The 25418-nt window shown below is 39.8% G+C and overlaps 1 protein-coding gene across 3 annotated transcripts in view; it reads right to left on the bottom strand.

The window, feature by feature from the left end:
* ADAMTSL1 (ADAMTS like 1) overlaps nt 1-25418 on the bottom strand; it is a 900799-nt gene that overhangs the window by 821757 nt on the left and 53624 nt on the right. The window lies entirely within an intron of this gene.

The raw sequence follows: 25418 nt of genomic DNA, 5'->3' as shown, positions 1-25418 counted from the left end.
ATCTCATGTCTGACATAACCTAACTAACTTACAATGAACTGAAATTACATATCCATTTTTCCGTATCTTCATAATCTTTCTGATAAGAGCAGAACATACTTCTCTGAATTTTCAGCTAAAGAATGAGGCAAATTTCTTAGAAATCTGATTGCTTTAGAGTCTATGTAAAATGGTTTGAGGCCAAATTATTATGGAAAGAGCAAGTAAATTGAGCCAGCATACTTCATAATTTTCCTTCATTAGCAAGTTCTGCAGGCTTCACTGAATTTAATGAAAGGACTCCCATGTAAATCAAGTCTATTCTCCCATGGGGGAAATTTTTAAAAATTCTCTCGAACCTAAGTATGACGGAGTGTGTCAACATTCAAACATCAGAACATTTAGCTTAATTAAACTCCTCTCCGGTTTCCCCTTCACTTCTGTGAATGTGTTTAAATCTTTAGGACCAAAATTCTCTCCATTGCTCGAGCTCCCTAGGCTGTGGTTACATGGGCCAATGGCATAAACCATAGACCCTGGGGCTCATCTGATTCCCCTGCCTCATTTGACGAATAAGGTGACTGAGGTGGCAAATCATGCTGAACATCTTCAGGAAACCTGGAAGAGGAAATGTCTTCGTCTTTCTACCTTCGCTCTGACATCAATACAGTGTACACCATCAGTTTTTGTTTTGTACTGCAAACCACGTTAATGGATTTGATAATATGACACCTGGAAAGGTAGAATTCTAAATTAATAAAAGAAAATAAAGCTTCAAAATTATAAATTATTCAACATATATAAACAAGTACTAAAGGCATGTGTTTCTGACCCAGTTCGTGGCTATTTATCAGAGAGAAGCACCAAGTGCAGCATTTTTCCAACTGGGTTCCATGAACACCAATGTCCCATGAGGTGGTGCTGTGTTTTCCACGTAACAGAGGTTCTAGGTTCAGATGAGTTTCAGGAACAGAGCTTACGCTCTGCTCAAGACATTATCTTTAGTGTTTATTCTGATCTCCTCTTTCAAGGAAATGCTTGGCAATATTAACCTTAAGCTCACAGCTGCAAAGTTAGTATTGAAGTCTTATGAAACATTTGAAAATGAGGCATTTCTGTTTTCATTTTTCTGTCATTTAAAGAAATAGTCACTTTTAGAATTATATCCAAATGTAAAAGAGCATATGACAATGCTGTTACAGCAAATCTAGACAAATGCCCTAATGACTCAACAGTAAACCAAAGCAAATTAAATAGACTTCAATTTCTGCTCAAGATAAAGTATTAAGCCCTGAATCTCCATTCACTTGGTGCTCGGGTCCTAAGTGAGGTAGTTATAATGTTGTCATCATGGTATAAGCATACAGCTAAGAAAACAGTTGACATAATCTCAGAATTTGCTTCTGGTCATGAGAACATGTAGAATGCGAGAGCCAGGGGGAGCCTGATGCCAGTCAAAATCACCCACGCCCCTTGCTTTACAGATGAAAATACTGAGGCCAAGCCCTAGCCGGTTTGGCTCGGTGGATAGAGTGTCCGCCTGCGGACTGAAGGGTCAAGGGTTCGATTCTGGTCAGGGGCACATGCCTGGGTTACAGGCTTGATCCTCAGTAAGGGGTGTTCAGGAGGCAGCCAATCCATGGTTCTCTCTCATCATTGATGTTTCTATCTTTCTCTCCCTCTCCCTTCCACTCTGAAGTCAATAAAGATATTTTTTTTTTCAAAGAAACTGAGGCCAAGAGAGGTTCTGAGATAGATCTAAGGACATTTTTATATAAAGCCGTCATTTGATTTTATATTTGCATTTGTTCCTTTTTTTTAAAACTCACATATTGATGTACCAAACATCTTGTGAGTTCCAACGCATGTATCAAATGCTGGAAACACAAAGATGAACACAAAAGGTTCCCACCTTAGACACCCATGATCAGTGTGCTGGAGCCAGCTGTTCCCAGCCCAGAAAGGCCAATGCTAAATTCTCAGGGATTCAGTGAGCCAGTTAGGAAACGCGGCCATTATTAATTTATATAAACTTGCACTTAAAAAAATTATGTTGATATTAAAGGTAGCACGCACTCAAACACAGTACTTCCTAGCTGTCTTACTACATTTCTGTGCTGGAGGTTATTTACCCCTAGTGTAGAAGAGAAACTCATTAAAAGAGTGCTCTGGCACCGCGCTTGCCAAGTCCGCACTCAGCGATATCACAGTGTTAGCGTGAAGTCAGGGGAGCATTTACACTGGAAACTGGCAAATGCTACAAATTAGCAATTGTTTTTCCTAAGAGGTGGCCGTTCCATATTTACCACCTCACCACTACGTTCAACTAATACATGGAGTGCACTGTACTACTTTACTGTGGCATGTAGTTCACAGGACTAGGCGTTCACGTATTCATCATCCCACACACTCTTCCAAGTCTGTGAGACAGATTTTATGACCTGTAGAAGACACAGACTTGTGCAAAACTTACTATAATACAAAAAAAAAAATCACTATGGTCACAAGGCGAACGAAGCAGAAAGCAATGAATTCTGTGTGGCAGCTAAGAGAATGCAAAAGAGGCTGTGTGATCTGGACTTAGGAAATTCACCTAAAGATGAGGCGATAGCTGAAGATCCAAGGAAACTAAAGACCATTTGGTTTCCAGTATATTCTGCCTTTGTGCTCTTTATCCCATATATTCCATATTCCTATCACTCATTTGTTGTGTGACTGTGTACCAGACATGAAACTTTTTCACAAAAAAAGGATTTGGTATTATCTAAAGGTTAAGAGCTATTTGGTTTGTAATTTAAATAGCCATCTTCGTGCAGTGGATTATTGCTTCCTTAACTCCAAGGGAGACAGGGTAAGCACGGAGGTTAATGACAGCAATGGCTGAAGCTGTCAAGCTGGGATTGCACTAAGCTACATGTCCTTGGCCAAGGCACTTTTTCTCTGCGTACTTCTTTTTTAAAAAAATCTGTAAAATGAAAACAAAATCTGCTTTCCTGAAGATTAAATATGATCATGTAAAGCACGTGGCTCATCATGGGCACTCAATAAATGCTACCTCACCCTTCAGTTTCTTCCTACAGCAACGGTCGACCTTTCCTGGCAACTTCTCTAGTGAGCTGTATGGGCCTTTGGGGTGTTCTCTGGGTCGCAGCCTTTCAGTCTTCCAGGTATGCTTGTTTTCCCCTGGCTGTCTTCTCCCCTTCGGTTACCAGTCAAGCGCCACGTCCCCACACACTATAAACTCAGGTATTCTTGCTCCTTGCCTCATAATGGAGTAATTTTCCATAAAAAAAAAGATAAAAAATATGAACACAAAAATGGCAATAAATACATATCTATCAACAATTGAATCTAAAAATCAAAATAAACAAGCAAGAATTATAATGAACAAAATAAACTGGTGAATAAAATAGAATCAGAGGCATGGAAACATGGGACAGATTGATGAATCTCAGAGGGAAGTGGGTGGGGGGGGGGGTGGGAGGAGATTAACCAAAGATCTTACATGCATATATGCTTTACATATATATGGACACAATCAATAGGGTGGTGAAGGCCTGGGACAGGAACTGGGTAGAGGAGGGCAAATGTGTGTGTGTGTGGGAGAGAGAGAGAGAGAGGAAGAGAGAGAGAGAGAAAGACATCTGTAATACTCTCAACAGTAAAGAATTTTAAAAATAATAAAAAATGAAAATAAATAAAGTACACAGATTAAAAAAACAAAAGAATACAGACCAAACTTCATTATCACCACCTGCATTCATCTATATGCTCCATGAGGTCAAGAACTATGCCTATCTTACCTGCCACTGCATATGAAGGGACCGGCACAGTGCTCAGGGCTTAGCACATAGTAGGTGCTTTAAAATATATATATGCTGCATGAATAAATGCTCTTATTAGAAATTTTTAGACAGTTAGTTACATTTGGTACAACTCTTCAATTTTGGGGCACCCAAGTTTCTATTTTTTGTTCTCCTTTAGTCAACGCTTTTATAAGTTCTTTGTCTCAATATTTCTTCTTCTAACAAATGTTACTCATTTCCCACATTTTCCAAAAAAAAATATAAGTGCTATGTAATCCACCAGATGGGCCACTCTATAGCCCCTCTGAGATAAATGAACATCAAAATTCCCTATTTGTGATAAGAAGGATGCCGTAAAATCCTAGGACTTCAGGTGAGTAAATGTGGCCTCCAACTGGCACATAGCCTGTGGGTTTGGGATAACTGAGTATCATAGGAACCTTCTGTGTGGCACATGTGCAGTTTACCTCTGTGCACCTTGCCGCTCCCTGCTTGGCATGGGGCAGGTCACCTGCATTGCTTCCCATCATGTGCATCTTTTGTGAGGTTCACACTAAGGTGTTTAGTGGCCCTGAGCCATCTGTGAGAGTCCCCTCACCACTTACAGCAAAAGCTTCCAACTTACAGTCTGCGGAAGCAGCCAAAGATCTACAGCAAAGCCCCTGCAGACAGCACCCTCTCCCTTCACCCCTCTCATTCCTGTCCTCCTCCACATTCCCTGTTTAGCATTTCTGATCCTTCAGGGTTTTTCCTGCTCCCTCCAAATCCTTCCCATATTGTAAAATCATTTCATTTGTATATAAAACCCTTTTATTCCTAGTTGAAATAAAACATTGCCTCAGAGGTTGAACTAAAACTGCCTTTCTTTAAAACATTAGTGAATTCGATGATCCCTATGAACCCTTCCTTTAGTATATTGTGATTACATTAACACTCATTAAAAGAAATATTTCTTTTGAGGTGTCCAAATATTGACATTTTGCAGCTTAATTGTTTTAAAATGCTATTGGAATTCTTCTCTCGGTCTTTAATGTTTGACTCTTTCAGTGGGGATACATTTTGAATGGAAAAACCTAAGTGTATTTAAATTAAATAAAGCCTGACCCTAAAAGAACCTCATTTCTAAATAAGGAGAATCTGCTTTTTACATACATTTTCTTTCATATGGTAAAGCTGGATTGCACAGAAGGCCCATTCTCCCTTCTAATCCTGTTATGAAAAAGGAGGGTAGTTTAAAATACTCCGAATGCTGATGCTGAAGTACATCTGTCCACCACACCACGATACATCAAAGAAAGGTCATGATGTTATATGACGTTTAGAACTGAGATTCCCATCAGATTTGCTACAAGAGCAGAAACAGGGTCAGACTTTTATCATCAAGCATCCATACTACAATCCAAATAGTAAGTCTCAATGTGCTGACTCGTACTGCAGTAAAACAACGGCTGTGCTGCTGGGAAAGAGATGCAGACATGTGTACGCGAGAGCGTGCACAGATGTGCACCATCTTTGGAACTGGCGGGGCAGATCTCTTTGGCTACACTCACAGAAACAAATGCCGCTTCGGTATTTGTAGGTGTTATGGTATCTTCTCTCTTAAGAATCTGCAACCTCCCTCACACACTTTTAGAAAATCCCTGGGTGAAACACATTTATATTTACTTGCCTCAGGCTTCTTTACATTCAGTAATTGGAGCAGGTCACAAGGGCAGGACAAAAGTGGATTGGCTAGACCCAAGGATGAGTCTAGAAGCGAACGTCAGGATGAGCTCACAGAGTATGTGATGATAAGCAATTGAGAAAACAGATGAGCAGGTAGTGAAGATCAAAGGTAGAGAGTAGGTCAAAAGTCGGAGTTAATGCCAAGTGGCTAGAATGTGGAGACACAAGGAATCTGGGTTTTAGTCCAACTCTGCCATTCGCTAGTTATCTGGCTCTGCTAAGTCAGTTAAGTCTTCTGCACTTTGAGCCACTCCCTTAGGAAACAGAGATAACAATATATACTGAGGAGTGATGTTTTAATTTTAATAAAAATTAAAATACTAATTACAGTTAACACTTATGGAATCCTTTGTGTTTTATATGAATGAATTTAGTTAATCATCTCAGTAACACTATAAGGTAAATACTGTTATCATCCTCTAGGTCACATCCCTGATGTACGGTAGAGCTGGGACCCACTGGCTCCAGAGTACACTTAAACATGAGACCATGTATATTCTAACACAACTCACTAACGTTCTGTTCATATATACTTACAATAATAATAATAATAATAATAATAATAATAATAATAATAACCATTATAAAGTAATTACTACATGCCAAGGATAATAATCAATGTTTTAATTTTGTCACAACGCTTTGAGATAGTTTTAATGTCTCCATTCAACATGCGAGGATACTGAAACGCAGAGTAGTTAAGTAACTTTCCAAAAGTCATCCAGTTATTAGATTTTGGAACCAAAATTTGAACCCAAGTTTTCTTTTAATTCTAAACTGTCTAGTCCTTATTTCGACTATCCATATAAGCCTCCCTGAACATCCTCATCCTCCTACTCACATAATTCCGTATGAAACCTATTCTTATGCCCTGACCTTAGTATCAGACGTCATCTCTTCTATTTAAAGCCAACACTCCGTCCTCTTCCTCTGATCTTTAAGTATCACTTTCCCTCTGCATCATCAATTTTTTCTTCTCTACTGACTTCATCCTCACAGTGCATAAAAGTACAGCCTTCACTCCACAATCCTCTCCAGCTGTGAGTCAACTTGCCTTTGTTCCTTCTCATCTACACCTCTTTGCACAGTAGCCTCCATTTCCTGTCAACCTCCTTACCTTCAATTCACTCCTAGGTCACTGCATCTGGTTTCCACCTGCCCTGCTCTACTCAAACTTGCACTCTCCCAGCTCCCCACTGGCTTCCTACCTACCAAATCCAACAGGCATTCCGCATTCCCAAAGCTTCATCCCATGGCCCTCTCTAGTATGTTCCTCGCTGCCCTGTAACAGTGTCCCAAAGGTTCTCCCTCCAACCTCCCCTCCCTCAAATTCTTCATCCACACAATTGTCACAGTTCCTTTTACACACGTTATTTCTCACCTCCCTGCCTCTCCTTAGCTATTCTCTCCCGAATGCCCTTCCCACCTTTGCACCACCCCATCTACCACAGACCACTTGATGTTAAATTATAGCTGAGCTATTCTTTTCTTCCTGGCAACCTCAGAATTAGCCCATCCTAAGATTAGATGCACCTTCTCAGCGTTCCCATAGCAGTAGCTTTGTACATTTTCTTAAAATTACCTCTTCCCACATTCCACTCCACACCGGCTTTAAGCTCCTTGGGGACAGGGACTCCTATTCACCCTGGACCCATTCCAGTCTCATCTTCTCAGTGGGACAAGATAGTGTGATTGGGCCATAATTCCTGTTTTGGCAGTTGAATTCCTTGATCTTTGGAAAGGGACTATTTCTCCTATGTATCTCATGATATGTGTCCAATACCTTTTCATCTTTAGACTCATTATTACATACTCACATTCAATTCTACTCCTTTCATCACATTATTTTTCTTTTAGTAAATGCCGGTTTTCCTTTAGTTGTCTTTCTATTCTAAAGGCCGGCTTGGTGGCTGCCTGACATACTGTAGGCTTCAATGGCTAGCCACTGTCTTCGCTCCATTGATGCACATCCTCTCTCTCCTGGCAATAGCATCTTGAAACTGCCCATCCCTCCACCCGCACTGAGTGCAGTCTAGTGAGACTGTCAATCCAGCTTTCCCACCTCTCTCAGGTCTATGGATAGGATTGTGTTCCAAGCCCATCAGACAGTCACTCCCTGGAATTTGCACTTCGGAAAGAGTGATAGAAAAACTGCGGGTGGTTAAAGAAGAGATTTGTCTGAAGGCCTTGCCACCAGAATTCCCCTGAGATGTTCTGACCCAGGTCATCTCCACAGCCAGATCCTTACACTTTTGCACCCTTTTCATGGATCAACATCATGGCCTTCCAATGCGTTCCTTCTTTGTTCAAGGTAACCAACGTCTATTTCTGTCTCTTAGAAACAACCAGCAGTACGTGAGACATAGGTATCCAACAAATGTTTACTGGATGGATGATGATGAATGGATATTTGAACCAAATGAATATTTTTCCCAAGTTAAAAGGGAGCTATAAATTCCTAGGAGCATAATAGTTTGGGAGGAAGTATATACCCCAGGAAAAAAAAAGATGATGAACATAAAAGACCCCTGGTACGGGTAGCAAGAGGACCTAAGTTGTGGATGACAAAAGGGTCTTGGCTCAGAGAGGTGCCCTTCCCCTTTCCGATTCTGGGCCCAGAGGAGAGAGAATTTAACCTAAAGAAAAGAGCAGATGAGGATGACCTTGATTTTTATTAGAGAAAGTGTTAATTATGTGAAGAGAGGAATACAGGTGTTTTCAGGAGACAAGAAACATATCTGAAATGTTGTCTGGGGAGAGCACTGCATAATGAAAGCTGATGAGGACTGCTGGGCAGCTTGAAGACAAACACCAATATATAGTATGATGATATTAACACATCAGTGGTACATTTTTCCATTGCAGGTATCACAAAAATCTACAGTGACTAACAAAAGTGTTTGTAATAACTAGCAAAAGTGTTTTCTGAGGAACGTAAAGCAGTTCTCTTGGTATATTTCTTTGGGAGTTATCACAATTTGTAGCTAACCTGTTAGATACTACAGAGATAAACATTTACTGTGGCCCTTGCTACAACAGAGTTCACGTTCTAGTCTCTTGTCCCAATTAGTAGAAGGCAAAAGGACTTAGGCATAACTCATATTTTAGATGGTAGCAAAAAACTATAAATGGACCACTTCTCCTAGTGCAAAGCTATGTATACAGTATGTGTATTATCTTTGTGTTCATTATTACAATCACATATTCAAACGTACTGCTTTTATCTTTTTTTTTCTTTTTAGCGCTATTCAGTCAATGTTGCTTTTTTTTTTTTTTTTTCGTCATACATAATAAAGATGCTATGCAGGGCAAAAAAAAAAAAAAAAAAAAAAAGAGGCAGAATGTTTTCCCCAAAGAGAGGGCTTTTCAGATGTGCTCTGTAATTTGTCATCCAGAGGAAAGAGTGTATCATCGCCGCTTTAAAAAAGTAAATGAATTACATCGCCTTGATGCACAGCAGGCCTGCAGATTTCATGAAGCCTTTGTATTAAACATGTGCTTGCTTTCTGGTGTCTCCTCTCCGATTATTTGAGGCATCCAGGAGATGAAACAGGCAGGAAAGCAGCAGACGTCACAGCCACGGCCTGCTAGGTCACCTCATTCATAAGACACAGAATCAGAACTCTACCTCCTACACCGGAAATTAAGTACTTATAATGAACCCACCCACCCCTTCCACAGTCTGACTTTCTAAGACTTTGTCCCTCATTACCGCTTCCTTTTCCAAAGCACTTCCTTCCCCAGGTGACCTGGGAATGTCAGATTATTATTAAGAGGAAAAAATACATAGCATGGCATCCCCTGATGTTACTGAAATTCTCGCAGCATGTAGAAGACACTTCCTTCTCTGTTTCCTTTCTTTCAAGATAGGCCACTCCATGAACATAGCTCTATCTGCGAGTCCATGACTAGGCCTACATTTTTCTTGGTTTCATGGACCAGCCTGGGTTACTTTGCTGGCAAGCCATTCACGTTTCCTCAGCCTTCCCTCTGTACCTAGCTTTGTCCTCAACCCCCGGACTCCCTTATCATTTTCTTAAGTGTGTATGCTAGCCATATTCTTTCCATCTTTTCTCATTTTTACTAGTTGTTTAGCGCTACGTCTTGCCTTTTCTGGAGACATTGGTCTCTATTAATAAATGGTCAGGTACTTGAATTCCAACAAGTATAGGTCTGTGTAGATGTGGGTTGGCATATGTTTGTAAGCATATGTGCATATATTCAATAACTATTCTTTTAACAAATATCTGCTTCCACTCATTGGGTCACGTTGACTTTTTTAGCTTGCTACCAATGGAAAGGCTAAGACTATCTAAGATGTTTAAGTGGTCCAGTTTTTATTAATGGTGAATACTATCTTTATCATTAATGGAGAATACCATGGGGCCAGTAATTCCAAGAAACATGAAGGCATAGCTGTCAGTATGGCATTTTCAGAAGGGAATAGTAATTGGAGGCAGCAGCTAACATGAAGCATCAGGAACTGGAAACCAAGAGATCCAGAATAAGAGATGTTATTTTTCCATCTTTTATTGTATGTATGTATGAAAAAACCCAAGGGGGTTATAGGGAAAGTAACCTCACTGGGTGATCTGATCAGAAATTCCTACCTGGGTAGGTCATGGTGGGCAATCCCGCTCCGGGCATGTGATTTTTTTAGTATGAGGTTATCTTTGCCTTAAGCAAGTCCTGTCCATTGTTTTTGTGCATTTGGTTAACACACCTTTGAAATAAGCCGTGACCACCCTCAGGAGAGCAGTGGGCAATCCCGCTCCGGGCATGTGATTTTTTTAGTATCAGGTTATCTTTGCCTTAAGCAAGTCCTGTCCATTGTTTTTGTGCATTTGGTTAACACACCTTTGAAATAAGCCGTGACCACCCTCAGGAGAGCACAAAATCTTTGTCCTGTAATCCTGTAATGCAATCCCTGCCTTGCTTTCTCCCACCTCCGTGTAATCGTCCTTGCATTGCCTCCCCAACCTCAAATGCATAAAGAAACGGCAGAACTGTTATCCTCCAGAGCATTTGAAATCTTGCTCCCCAGCACATGCCATCAGTTTGGCTCAAATGACCTCTTATAAAAATACTCTACAGGTTTCTTATGTCGACACATGAGTCTCTAACTTTATGGAAAATCTGTTTTCTTAAAATAATACTATCATTTGTGAGCTGCTAGCCTATACCATGCTTTACACATATGATCTTCAAAATCTTCAAAAGAACCCTTGAAGGTAGGTATTAGTACTTTTTGCAGAACTGCCATTTATTAATTCAAGGGTCAGGACTTGTTTTTAAAGCTCCGTGTAACACAGATATCACTGAGTTGAGGCCTGTACTGCGAAACATTTTTTTCTTTTCAAATGGATTCTTATCTTGGATAAAAGTAGAGCCACTTACATAGAATTAGCAAGTAATACACATCACCAGCATATGTGTAAATAAGATTTCCAATGAATTAATTTCCTGGCTAGACCATTTAGGAGGGACGAATGTTCTCATTTATAATCTGGCAATGTATTCTCTCACCCATGTATATGACACAGTAATTCTTCATCACAGCCAATATCAGTCTGTTCTTTATTCAACAAGATAATTGGGCTCTATAAAATTGTAACCGACACCCTAGTTCATTACAGTTAATATCAGAATGCAAGAAAAGGCCCTTAACCCAAAACTGCAAATTCTAACTGGGGAACCTATTTTTAGACCCATTGGCTTCATTTTTTTTTTCCTTTCATACTCGGTGCAAGTTTCAGCTAGACTCTAAACTGATTGGGAGAAATCCAACTCTGTATGCTCCTGCTCCACATGCTAATGGCACCAGTGGAATGCAGAGCTGCCCTGAGAGGCTCACTATCAAAGGGTCAATTTTTAGGCAAAATGCCTGCTCAAATGAAAGCTTGTGTAGGTTCTTTATCTGCAGTTGCAAAGAGGCTAATCAGAAGGCAGCCCAAACTGTTATCTCCAGTGAAGTGGAATTATGTGTATATTGTTTGTAAATAAGAGAATATTCACCATCCTTCTCTGGTTCATGTTACCAAAAAGATATGCAAAAACCAAAGTCGCATTACCCCAGTGGGCGATTCTTTTATTTACCATAGAAAATGCAACAGGGGTGGTGGCGAGAGGGGCCTACAGGGAATGAGATGTGGAGTTCAGATCCAGGAGGATAAAGCAGAGGAGGTGGGTGGGGGCAGTGAGGGAGGGAAAGGACTGAAAACGCTGGGTGAAAGGGGTTGGCAGCTAGCAAGCAGCTGAAAGCACTTTGGGACTCACTATGGAAAACAATCCCCTGAACATTAACAGTATGAAGTAGCACTGTGAGGACCTTCCAGAAGCATGGTGCAGTGTGTTGTACAGTTCTCCAAGAATTAATGCGGCCTTGCCCAGTGATCCCTGTGTTTCATCTTCACCTCAGTGCTCATTCTGAACAAGTAACAAAAGAGGCGGTTACTTCTTTGTGGTGCAATCAGTACCATCTCCACCCTAAACTAACAGGGTCTCTGCGATCCCCACACCCATCTTGTCTAACATCTTCGTTTGTGAGCCAGGGAAGTAACAGCAAAGGAGTGAAAACAAGGCAAGGTCTGTGCTCATCAGCATAATCAATCCGGCGCTTGGTCCCTGAATGAAGGCTGGGGGCGCTGCGGTGGGTGGGGAGTGGGAGAGGGTGGAAACACAGTGGGAAACTTGCACGAGATTTTGTTAATTTAAAAAGAGAAAAAACTCTTTGGAAACAGGTAATTGAGAATCTGTAATTTGATGTAGATGAGACTAATGTTTACCCATCAGAAAGGGAGTGATAAAATTATTAGCAGTCCAAAAAGGCTCATGTCTACTCAGTAATAACAACGCACATTTTTTGAGCCCTGACGTAGCGCTGGGCACTGTCTTAAGGCACTTCAGTCCTCACTCCAGCCTGTGACTCAGCTGCTTTCCTATGTCATTTCAGAGATGAGGAAACTGAGGCAGAAACTAGTTAAATCAGTGCCCAAAGTCCAATAGGTGGAGAGCCAGGATTGAAACTTGGATCATCTCATTCCAGAACAGGCACCTCTACCTACTACGCTATACATAATGTAGCATGTTAGCACTCCAACTCCTATTACATAAATACTGCTAATTATAAATGTGTAACTTCCATTTAGTTAAGAACTCCAGGCAAGGCCTTCTCATGAATGCTTTCTATAAAAAAAACAATTTGACAAGGAATTAGCAGAATAAAACGTTAGAATTAGAACACATTATGGCAACTCTTTAAATAATAAAGCTGAAGATACTTAAAATTTTTTATTCTCAGTCTTTTCATTCCTGTAGACCAAACTATTCTAAATCAATCTAAAATAAAATGGTTTTGTGATACTACTATTATAATATAAACACTTAACTTCCTTTTGCTATAAAAAAAAAAAAAAAAGCCAGTTCTACCTCACTGAGTGCTTTGGCTCATTTGAACTCTTCACTTCAACCTGTCTACCTTCCGTTTTGTTTTACCAGCTGCCCCTCTTTTGCCAGCACAGAGGGTACAGCTTCTTCTTCTTAACAGGCAGTACCTGGTCAAGGCAGATATTCAAAGATTCCTAAAGAATATCCTCCGGGGTCCCATGCCTCGGGCAGACCTAACAGAGAGCGACTTGGGACACAATGTTTCTCATCTCCTCTTGCCCTGCCTTCAGGAAGAAAAGCATGGGAAAGAAGCTGGGTCCTGCAGCTTAATGGAGACGAGGGGATACAAGTACTACTGCAAGGTGTAGCTTAAAAAAAAAAAAAAGGCACTTTTGGCCCCTAACTTCCGCCTCCCTTCTCCATTAAGGAAAACTCTGGAGGGAGAGGGGCTTGCAATTCCCTAGGCCAGTGGTCGGCAAACTGCGGCTCGCGAGCCACATGCGGCTCTTTGGCCCCTTGAGTGTGGCTCCTTCCTAAGCCTTAGGAGTACCCTAATTAAGTTAATAACAATGCACCTACCTATATAGTTTAAGTGTAAAAAATCTGGCTCTCAAAAGAAATCTCAATCGTTGTACTGTTGATATTTGGCTCTGTTGACTAATGAGTTTGCCGACCACGGCCCTAGGCAGTGCTAAGCAACACGTTCTGACTGTCAGAAAGAATCTCTGGTATAGAAAAGAGGCAAACATCAACAGATTACATTCCTCTTTAAAAATGGTGAATCTCTTTCTCCAAGTGTGCCTTCAGCTGAAGGGAATTCTGGTCCTGTAAAGGGCGAGGTCTCCTCTATTTCCTTTTTAATTGTGTAATCTCTCAAGGATTTCACTTGCATAGAGAAAATGCTGATATGTCGACTTTAATAAATCACTTTAAAGCGCTTAAGCAAACATCCCTGTCCACCTAGAGCCCAGGCCTGGGCTTCAGAGGAACGTGCACAATCAGGGATGTGAATGAACTCTCTCTTGAGCCTTGGCCCCGAATTTACCACCGACCTGACAGTTTGGATGTAATCTCCCTGCTTTGTTAACTTTATCTTAAATACAGGGAAGTTCCCTTTCATACACTGGGTGTAAGTGCTGGAAATTAGTATTTGTGAAGCATGTTGCAGACACGGAAGAAGGATGAAACAACAGTAAAACTGAACACATCAAAAATCTAATAAATGTATTTTTGAATTGCCTCGAACGACCTAATTATTACCAGTCCACATGAAAATGACATAGAAGCTATTTTCTAATTGCTCTTTCATCAGTGTCATTTTAAATGACTTACTGCCATGGTTTCTCTGTCAACGTTTTAGATGATCTATGATACTGATCCCACAGTGAGTAAAAAGCAAAAAGACAGAAAAGCTGAGACAGATGCTCCGCAAATATACCCAACCAGCCAGTCCTCGGTCCTTGTGCAGGAACACAGACAGCCTGGCTGTTTATAGTCAGCGTCCCTTGGAGTTGGCTGGAGTGGCTGTGCCAATTGGTTAGTGCCTTTGATGGGCCGGCGGCTAAATATTTTGAGTATCACCTCTGCCAACCATATAGAATGACAACAATTTTCTAGAAATTTTAAAGGCTATTTCTGCCATGGTGGAGAAATAATCAAATGAGGAAGCACAGCAAAAAAGAAAAACAACAACAACAACAATATATATATATCTCAAGGTTGGACTAAAAATGGAAACCAAAAAATATCAAATTTAAAAAATTCATCCAAATGTAAGTTGTTTTATGAAGACCTCTCTGAGCTCTCAAAAGCAGACAACAATAAGATGATAACATGTGATTCCTACTAACATTTAGATGCAGATTTTAAGTAATAGCTTAGATACAACCATTCTTCAACAGCGGCATATCCATATCCCACAGACGAGCGTGCGCCATTCTAACCATGAAGTGGAAGAGAGAGAGACTTGAAAATGCACAACAAATTTTGCAGAAAGTCATAGTCAATTTCATTAATAAACATGAGGAGCCCAACAGCCCTTCAATTTAGAAAACTTCAAGAATCAACCACACCCCAAATTGCCGCCATTAATAAGCACCACTATGTAATTCCTGCCAGAAAATTAACTAAGAGAAAGGCTAATGGTGACCAAGTTAAAATTGCTGACAGTGATGGAATCTTGTCATTTGTCATTAGATTGGAACAGATTTCCCCAAAATGGAAATGTATGACCAATACACATGAATGTAACACATTTCCAATAGCCAAAGAATTTCTATTTGAACAGTCCTCTGAGCTATGACAGACTCCAATTATATTATTTATGGACAATCTGAAAAGCATGAACTTCAGTCATTACTTCCCCGGAGTATTCCAGGTAACCATTTATTCTTAGAAAATACACATGGAGAAAAATCTTTAAAATGAAAGAGAAATAATCCATGACCAAATATGTGATTTAACATGCTGAACAGGAATGAGTGTCACACTTTCCCCTAACTTCATAAAAGGCCAGATGTGTGCTACACCCTTCTGCATGATTTCATAATTCTTACAACTCCACCCGACGAGATAACCTCCCCACATTTTTATGATCTTTCCCTCAAGAACCTCTATGTAAATCTCTGGAGAAACAAGTCCCATGCTGGGAAGAATGTATAATTTGCCTCTGTCATCTCTTGAATATGGCAGTAGTATAGAAGATAATACTTACAGCCATTAGTTGGCTATTCACTTGAGTAAACTTATCATCATATGTAAATTCAAATAAATAAATATTCCTCTCTCCCTACTTGCAATTTTCCATTCCGTTTGATTTTCAAATTCAGTAATGGGCTGTGTATAATGTGGGATAACAGCAGGGATAACATAACCAGTAGGACTTTTGGAATTACACAAACCTTGCCTTCACTCCCTATTTGTGTGACTTCTCAGTCTATAAATCATAAGAGACGAGAAAGTAACATTTAGTTCCCACAGGTTAAAGAAACCAAGTACTAATATTTTTTCTGGACATGAACAAAGTTAGCAAAACCACTGCTGGTGAATTTTTTAAATATAACTTAAGAAATGGGGGGAGAGCTGAGATTAAACCATATAAATGACATTAAATGTATTTTACAAGCATCAAAGACTAGAAGGCATTCTTTTCTTTTTTTCCTTAAACACATGAGAGTTGAAGACAACACAGCAGGTAGAGATAAATTTTCCCAGGATGCTGGTCCCCAGGAAGGTGCCCACTCCAGCCATTACCTCAGCCACCCCCCCCCCCACACACACACACACACACACCTCTCCACAGGGTCTGCTACATAACCAGGTTAAGATAACCTAGAACAGGGTGCAGGATAGGCATCTTTCTTGATGCTTTCTATGTCTACTCTGTTCATCTTGTGAGCATGTGGGGCCTCATGCCATAGAAAGAGCAAGAAAGAACATCAGTTCATGGGATGGATAAAGGAAGGAATCATACCAACTGGACCTCTCCTGGTATGAAAGATCAAGCACAGAGCCCTTGATGGTTGTGGGGTAAAGGGGGTAGAAATGGTGCGGAGAGAGGTGATATAGGGCATTCGAGATGTAAAGGCCTGTCAATGCTCCCATGGAAGCACCTCCAAGAGTAAGCAAGAAATTCATTAGACCAGCTGTCATTTAGTCAGGGAAGTTACATGAAAGGAAAACATGCATGTGGAATCATATTCAGGAGTACCTGAATATGAAAGCATCTGGCAGAGGAGAAAGAGTTAATGAATGTCAAGTGTACTCCCCTCCAATACGCCCAGGTTCACACTGTGGTATCTGTGAAGCTAACTAGCAGAACTCACACAGTATGTCTGTGCCCAGGGTGGGAAAGACTCCTGCAAAACTCAGATGTAATGATGGCCACTTTCTAAGCTTTCATACCAGAGAAAAACTGTATTAGCAACATCCAAGATTTTCAGGTTGCTCCTTATATTCTTCATTGAGGGTCTCAGGCAGTGCGGTAGGAAATTGGGCCATCTGGAGAGGGATTCTGGGAGATATGTGCTGGGCCATTACCATTCACCCCTTCGGAGACTTGGATTTTTCAAAGTCTGAGGAAAGGTTAACATATTTGCAACTTAGATCTCAGCGGGCTCCTGAGGTGGTCACTCCATTGCCCCTGAATCAGTCAGAGGCTTAGAACCTTTTTACCAGGGACTTCTCAGACCCACCTGCCTATGTATATAACCATGTAACACTTATAATTTCTTTTATAAGAATGTTATATTTCTGTGTATTTATGTAGATGGTCATGGCAAGGGTAAAGGCCACTGTTCCAGACCAGTCGCAGCCAGGAAGCTACTAACCCTCTCTAAACTTTGGTTTCTGCATATTTAAACAGGCATCATAATGTTGTAAGCATAAAATGTACTCAACTAACTCCTAACACAGTGGGATAGACTAAGCACATGGAATTCCATATGCACTTTGCCTATGCTCTTTACTATATACTAGAATGAGTCTATGGAAAATGTTTTATGAAGCTAAGTATTTGGGATTTTCCACCAAAAGTTATTGTTTCCTTGACTTCAATGTATTATCATCTACTTTGTTGCTGAGATTTTCGATAAAAGGTCCTAACCATGAATAAAGGCCATGCTTCTTTCTACCCACAGCCTTCCTACCAGCTAATGTTGGTGTAGCAGTTAAGATCTAAAGTGCCAAAGAGTGAAGAACTGATGTCATAGTTTGAGACAGAAATAATACAATTACCAGTCTTTTGATAATGCGTAATTCCAAAAGGAAAACAGTATTATCAAGAGATAATGCCCAGCAATTGTGAGCCCTTGTTAGTGTAGCATAGTTGGTTGAGTGTTGTCCCAGGCACCAAAAAGTCATCGGTTCAATTCCTGATTGGGCACATTCCCAGGTTGTGGGCTCAGTCCCCAGTAGGGGGTATGCAGGAGGCAGCTGATGGATGTTTCTCTCTCCTCTCCTTTCCTCTCTCACTAAAATCAATAAAAATATATTTTCTTAAAAAAGAAATAAGCAATTGTGTACTGGCTGGGTGGCTCAGTTGGTTGGAGCATCATCCCATATACCAAAAGGTCTTTGGTCTGATTCCGGTCATGTTTGATCCCCAGTTAAGGCTCATGTGGGAGGCAACTAATTGATGTTTCTCTCTCACATTGATCTTTCTGTCTCTGTCTGTCCCTTCCTCTCTCTAAAATCAATAAAAATATAAGCAATTGTGGGGAGGGAACAGGATCGGGGTGGAGGGTGTAAATAGTGGGGGGAAAGGGGACATCTGTAATACTTTCAACAATAAAGATAAGTTTTTAAAAAATAAGTAATGGTTATAAGCATTACTCAATATTTCCATTTAAAAAATAATTAGGTGCCCAGCCAGTGTGGTTCAGTGGTTGAGTGTCAACCCATGAACCAGGAGGTCAAGATTCAATTCCCAGTCAGGGTACATGCCAGGTTGCAGATCCCCTGTACAGGGTGTGCAGGAGGCAGCTGATTAATGATTCTCACTCATCTTTGATGTTTCTCTCTCTCTCTCCCTTCCTCTCTAAAAGCAATAAAAACATTAAAATTTTTAAAAAATCATTTGGCTTTCTGGGTTCTTTTTGTTTGTGATAACATGGATTAATAATTAAATGTGACAATCAGAAAGTTAAGTATAATGAGTTTAACTCAAGGTGAGGCCAATAAAATGTGTGCAGTGATATACTTTGATGCATAAACTTACTGCAAAGAATGTGAGAAAGATTCATAGATCTTGAGGTTCCTCTTATGAAGTGATATAGTTCAGGGCCACTGAGTCAGATAAATTAGCTATTGTTTTATGACAATGAATTGACTGAGTTCATTGAGTAAACAAATTAAATAAACATAGAATGGAATGAATACAAACATCCCAATGATAAAGTATATAAACTTTGGGGACCAATGATGTGGATTAAACTACATAAGTAGTCATGCACATAATCTCCCAAATAAAAGAGAATTTTCTCTAACTTTTCATAAGCTCAAGTTTGTCACATAAAAGGTAGGCTTATGGACATATGATAGAAGATAATTCCTCTGTGCTATGTTAGCAACTTATAAGATGTCCACATCTTTGAAAAAAATACTTAACTTAATAAACCATAAATCTGAAGGTCATTCTTGCTTGGTCCTCATAATCTTCTCTTATCCCAAAGAAGGTCCTAGCTACATAATTCTACTTTGCATTGAACTGATCGATGTCTTAAATACAAATAGTTGTTTTGCCTTAATGTAAATTTATATTCAGAAATTGCTTTTTCTCACATCAAGAAAATCTTTACATTGATCTTGTATACTTGCATACTAAAGAAAAAAAATCAGGTACTCATTTTTTAAGTTAGAAAAAGGGTAAACATAACCACTACACCAATAATACTAGTACTCAACCTTTTTCATCTTATGACATATAAACTAATTACTAAAGTTCTGTGGCACACAAAAAAATATATTTTTGCCGATCTCACACAAAAAAAAAATAGGTATAATTTTGATTCATTTACACCTGACTGCTCTTGTTGTGTTGGCTATTGTCATTTTTTATTTGACAGTCTAAGAGAAAAGAGGTCAGTGCCCCTGACTAAACAGTCAGGTATTGCATGTTATAAAAATTCTTGCAGCACACCAGTGTGCCAAGGTACACCTGTCAAAAATCTCTGCACTATGCTATAACCCAGTGATGGTGAACCTATGACACACGTGTCAGAGGTGACACGCAAACTCATTTTTTGGGTTGATTTTTCTTTGTTAAATGGCATTTAAATATATAAAATAAATATCAAAAATATAAATCTTTGTTTCACTATGGTTGCAAATATCAAAAAATTTCTATATGTGACACGGCACCAGAGTTAAGTTAGGGTTTTTCAAAATGCTGACACGCCGAGCTCAAAAGGTTCGCCATCACGGCTATAACCTGAAACTAATACAAGATAATATGGATTGTAATTAAAAAATAAAATTTAAAAAGGCAAACAAAATACAAATGGCCAACAAACATATTTTAAAATGACCACCCTTCCTAGAAATAAAAGAATACCTACTAAAATAAGTGTTTTACCTATCGAATTGGCAAATATTTTAAAAATTGATAATGTTCTTTGTTGGTTAAGGTGCAAGAAAATGGGCACTCAGTGCTGGTTGGAACATAAACTGATGCATGATTATTGCCAAAAACTTTAAAGTGCGCCCCAGCTGGTTTGGCTCAATGAATAGAGTGTCGGCCTGTGGACTGAAGGGTCCCAGGCTCGATTCTGGCCAAAGGCACATGCCTGGGTTGCAGGCTCGATCCCCAGTAGGGGGCATGCAGGAGGCTGATTCTCTCTCATCATTGATGTTTATATCTCCCTCTCCCTTCCTCTCTAAAAATCAATAAAATATATTTTTTATAAAACTTTAAAGTGTGCATGGCTTTTAATTCTGCTTCTGAGAAATTTTAAGAAATTCATGTGAAAAAAAGTTTTAGTTACCAAAAAAAATGTGGTGACTTTTTAAATGATTTTGAATCAATGCAATGATTTTTAAAACAACCAAAATGTAAAATAACAGAATACTCATTTACTAAATTTTGGCAAAGCAATAAAAATGATATTGTACAAATCTATGTTTGGCCTGAAAATGTGTTCATGGAATATTATTAAATGAATAAAGCAGGTTACAAAACATTATATATGGTACAATCTATTTTTTGGTTTGTCTAACATACTACACACACAATATATCAAGACAAGAATTCGCAAGGGTATACATGAGAGAGTTATCAATGACAGTGTATGGGAGGGTGAATTTATGAGTGACTTTTATGTTTGCTTTGCTTTGTATTCTGATTTTTCTGTACTGAACACAATTTTATTACACGTAAGTTAATTTCAAATAAGCCATTCATTTTCAGTGAGAGACATGTCACTCCCAACAGTGTGAAAATTGGGTTTTGAAGTGTGTAAAAAACCCTACCCAACAAACTCTTAGTATTTCATTTCATACAAGGAAAAGAGAGAGCAATTAGGGGGGAAAGTGTCTAAAATACGTTCCATAGTGGAAAATAATGAAAAAAAAAAGAGAGACATTGAAGTACACCAACATGAAACTTTGTTACAAATATGCACATGAAGTATACAATCATAATCTATAATAATAAAAGGGCAATATGCTAATTAGACCGAATGTCTTCCAGATGTCCTTCCTGACGAGGCCCGGGCTGGAGGGAAGTCAGCCAGGGTCCCGAGTGCCTGTGGGCAGCCCGAGAAAAGCAAGCCCGGGTCCCAGGTGTCTGCCAGTGACCAGAGGAGGGAAGCCTGGGTCCCAGGTGCGCTAGGGAAGCCGGTGCAGGCAGCTGGGGGAACGAAGGCCTACTTTTGCACAAATTTTCATGCATCAGGCCTCTAGTTTATAATAAAAACAAAAATCATTCTAACATATATATATTATACACATGTGATACATATATATATATATATATATATATATATTCTCTTCCTCTACCAAAAGGTAAAGATCTCACTGATAATTGAAAGCAGTATCACACTCATGCTGACATCAGCAAAAGTTAAATCATTAACCGACCTTAATGTCAAATTGGTTCCTGTTGGCAGGTGAAGTTAGATCTTTTACCTTACCACGATGGCCATTTCCTTCAATGAGCTGATTTTTTTTGAAGACTGATAAGGGATTTTATATAAAACAATAATATAACTCATAGCACCTGGACTGGTGTGAACCCTTGTGATTTTTCACCTCAGTATAATAATCCCTAGGGAAATTTACGATAGATTTGGTTAGGGGCCATCTGATCTCTATTTCTTTATTAACTGGTTACTTACTCTTCATTATGGGAAAGAATAATTGAGGTAAAATAAAAACTAATTATTTGAAACCCAGTGTTACATTTGTCACTACAGCAGTGACGTCAATAGAGAGTACCATGCGAACTCAGAGTCAGGCCCCACTTTTAACAGGCTCAAACATGCCAGTCTGTCCAATTCAGTCAGTATTTCTTATTTCACTTTCTGAAAGGAATCTTGAGGAATAAAACAATGCCAATAAAGCTTCACTTACACTTTTCTTGCACCTGCCAACTCCCCGTTACAACCGCACATGGTTTCCCAGATGAAACGCAGCCATAAATGTCAGAATAGTGGAACTGGTGATTAACACCAGGCAACGCAAAGTCAAAAATCACAGAACTGAATTCAGAGTGCACTTTTGCAATTACTGTTTTAGTGGAACAAAACGTATTTGTCATGGCCTGTGTCATTAAAAGAAAGATACAAAAATAAGCTGGGATCCTGGGGTGGGGTCTCAGCACAGACAAGCAGGTATACCCTGGGCTGTCACAGAGATGAACATGAACGTAGGAGTTCTTTCAAGGGCCGCTTGCCTCAACTCTTGATGACTGGATCTGCTCTTGACTCCATCAGTCAAGAACCACATTAAGGGAACTTGATTGTACTGACCTTTGGAAAAGCTGGCTGACTTCCACAAGGATCTGATGGTTAATCAATTCTTTCATGACCAGATTCTTCTACAGGAACATTTCAGGTGGCTTCGTTGGCCAAGACAGGCCCTCCTTGCCCAGCCCTTTAAAGAGGCTGCTTAGTAGCCTATTACAAACATGCTAAGTCTATGAGTCCAAAATGGTCCAGATATTCCAAGCACCTCCTGCATCCATAAATATTTCTTTTAAATCCTGATTGCTTTCGCTGCATAGATCAGATCCCTATGTCATGTTTCAACCCATTTAATATGCCCACAGGGTCAGATTGCTGGGACATTTAATCCCTGTTAGCCACATTTCTGTTGCTGATAATCATTAGATGGTATTGACTGTGTTCTCTGTGCTCTGCCTCCTTGGGCCTCCAAAATAACTACAGTGTGGTGCTTACCAGCTGGGGACCTGCCTTGAGGATGAGAAAACATGGACGCAAGAAGAATCACCAGTCTGCACTAACTGCCCTGGTGCACCCACCACTGCCATCGCTTCCGATTTCTCAGTGCAAGACAGTCCATTTTTTGCCTGTCATCCAAGTTTTCAGAGACTCTGAAAACTCTAAAAAAAGACATGACATAAAAGAAGCTATTCTCGCCAAAACCGGTTTGGCTCAGTGGATAGAGCATCGGCCTGCGGACTGAAGGGTCCCAGGTTCGATTCCAGTCAAGGGCATGTACCTGGGTTGCGGGCACATCCCCAGTAGGAGATGTGCAGGAGGCAGCTGATCGATGTTTCTCTCTCATCGATGTTTCTAACTCTCTGTCTCTCTCCCTTCTTCTCTGTGAAAAATCAATAAAATATATTTTTAAAAAAAGAAGCTATTCTCATTAAGTCCAAGAAAGAGAGTATGAGTATCAAATATTCAAGGGATTAATGGGAACTGTTCCCCTAACAAGCTGTAAATCTGTACCTAATTTCAGGATTTCTATTATCTGACTCATAAAACACTAAAATGGCTATAACAAGAAAGCCCAATTTGCTAAAGAAATAGCACACGTTTACATTTTAGCACATTTTTATTTACCTTTATAATCTCCCCCCAACTGTGCTAGTGTCAAATGAAGTATGAGGTAATGTTTGCAGCTAGTCAAGACTTCAATTCCAGACATCTGTAATAAATTTTTTTAAGGCAAGCACTGGTTCTGCATACACACCTGGAGTTTGAAATACGTTACTGTGCCGCAATACCACACTCTCGGTTAGGGCTTGCTGGCGCCGGCAAAGCAGAGGGCTCACCTGAAACCATGTAGGGACAATGAGCAGAATTTTAAATGTCTCTCCTTGTCAGTCCTCTTTATATTCAACATAGTCTTAACTTGGGCATGTATCTTATCTTTGAAAATTCCAGATGACAGAAAGTGGAGAAATCTAAAGGATGTTCATACGTTTATGATGGTGGATTCCGAGTCACTTTCTGATACTTGTTCACCCTGAATTTTCCACTTATGTCTGCTGGCTTTTTACTTGGGTAAGTACTCAGAACTATGTCTTCTGGGTATCTCTTCCCAAATTCCTGGTCTTGCAGCCATGTGGACACTTGAGCTGAATGAATGGGTCAGCCTTTCCAGGGATGGAGAAACTTTTCATTGCCAAGGGCCATTTGGATATTTATAACATCATTGAGACGAGCCATACAAATTATCAACTTAAAAATCAGCCTGCTATATTTGGTCAAACATTTAATTACTTCACTCCTAATGCCCTGGTAGGGCCAGACCAAATGATTTGAGGGGCTTATACAGCCACGGGCCAGGCATTCCCCACCCCTGTTTTACATGGACAACCAGAGAGGCAGGCAACTGGAGTCTCCAAGGACAATAGTCGCTGAAGCTTGGCAATTCAAAAAATGTGTCTCTCCTACCGACCAATTTACCTTCAGTTGAAACACTTGGGAATGTGAAACTAGCATTCTACTATTCCTTAAAATACACCCATGAAAACCTCTCCGCACTCAAGAACTCAGAGCCTCTAAGAAATAGCCAAGGATCAACAAAACTGCGTGCTCGTAACTGATTAATTGCTTTCCTGTACTCATCAATAGATGCTGAGCAGGACCTGGCTGCAACATGGAACGGAAGCTCTGAACACTGGCTTCCCTTCTAGCTCCACTGAAGCCCCAGCTCCACTTCCTCTATGACTGGAATGGGACTTTGGAAACCCAGGGATGTAATTCCACCAAAATAAAAAATCACTCGTCCTCCTGTATGAGTATCAAAACATTCCTTTTCTCAAGATATTGTAAGGACTCCACCCCCAGCACCCAATGGGGAAGAGGATACCCCAATTTTTCTGGTAACGGTTTGAATTGGCTTTCCCCCATAAAATAAGCAACAAAAGGATGATTTTCTCCTGACTAATGTTCATATTTAAGTAGTTAAAATGTATCCTTTGGACAGGCAGATTCAAGTATGCAGTTAGAAAAAAACACTAAAACATAAGTGAATTTTATAAGATAAACTTGAATAGAAGCCCCACTTCAATTGGTAGAAATACTTAAGTTTGGCCACACTTTAAAAACAGCCACTGACATGGAAAAATCACTTGAATAAATAAAGCCATATAAATATTTACCTTTCCAGTAACAGCAGAAGTATTTTGTTAATTAACCATTTTTCTCTCTTTTTTAACTTTTAGACTCATAGGTTAACTTAATTTTGGACCAATTCTAAGACACCTGAGACTTATAATTAGCTAGACTGTGTGGATCCTAGATTTAGAAGCCCACATAAAGTCAGAGTTAAACCAGCACTGATAGTTATCGGGCATTTGGAGGCTAACAAGCCAAAACAAATTTAAGTCACTAATTTGGAGATCCCAAGGAATGTGCTCTTGTCAGATGAGGAGACAAGGCACTATTCCCAGAAAAGAAGGTTATTTTAATGTTCAAATGATACTTGGCAGTTTGTTTGACTATGTTTTTGCGCCTTTACCCATTCCCCCAAAAAATCAATTGTAGAAAATAGTTTTTGGATGGTACATTTTCATTTTCTCATACCTGACTGCTTTTCTCATACCTGACTACT

The sequence above is a fragment of the Myotis myotis genome, unplaced genomic scaffold, assembly GCF_014108235.1.
Source record: "Myotis myotis isolate mMyoMyo1 unplaced genomic scaffold, mMyoMyo1.p scaffold_m19_p_12, whole genome shotgun sequence".
NCBI classification, from domain to species: Eukaryota; Metazoa; Chordata; class Mammalia; order Chiroptera; family Vespertilionidae; genus Myotis; species Myotis myotis.
The sequence above is the reverse complement of the archived record's forward strand: the minus strand, read 5'-3'. Positions and strand labels throughout refer to the sequence as shown.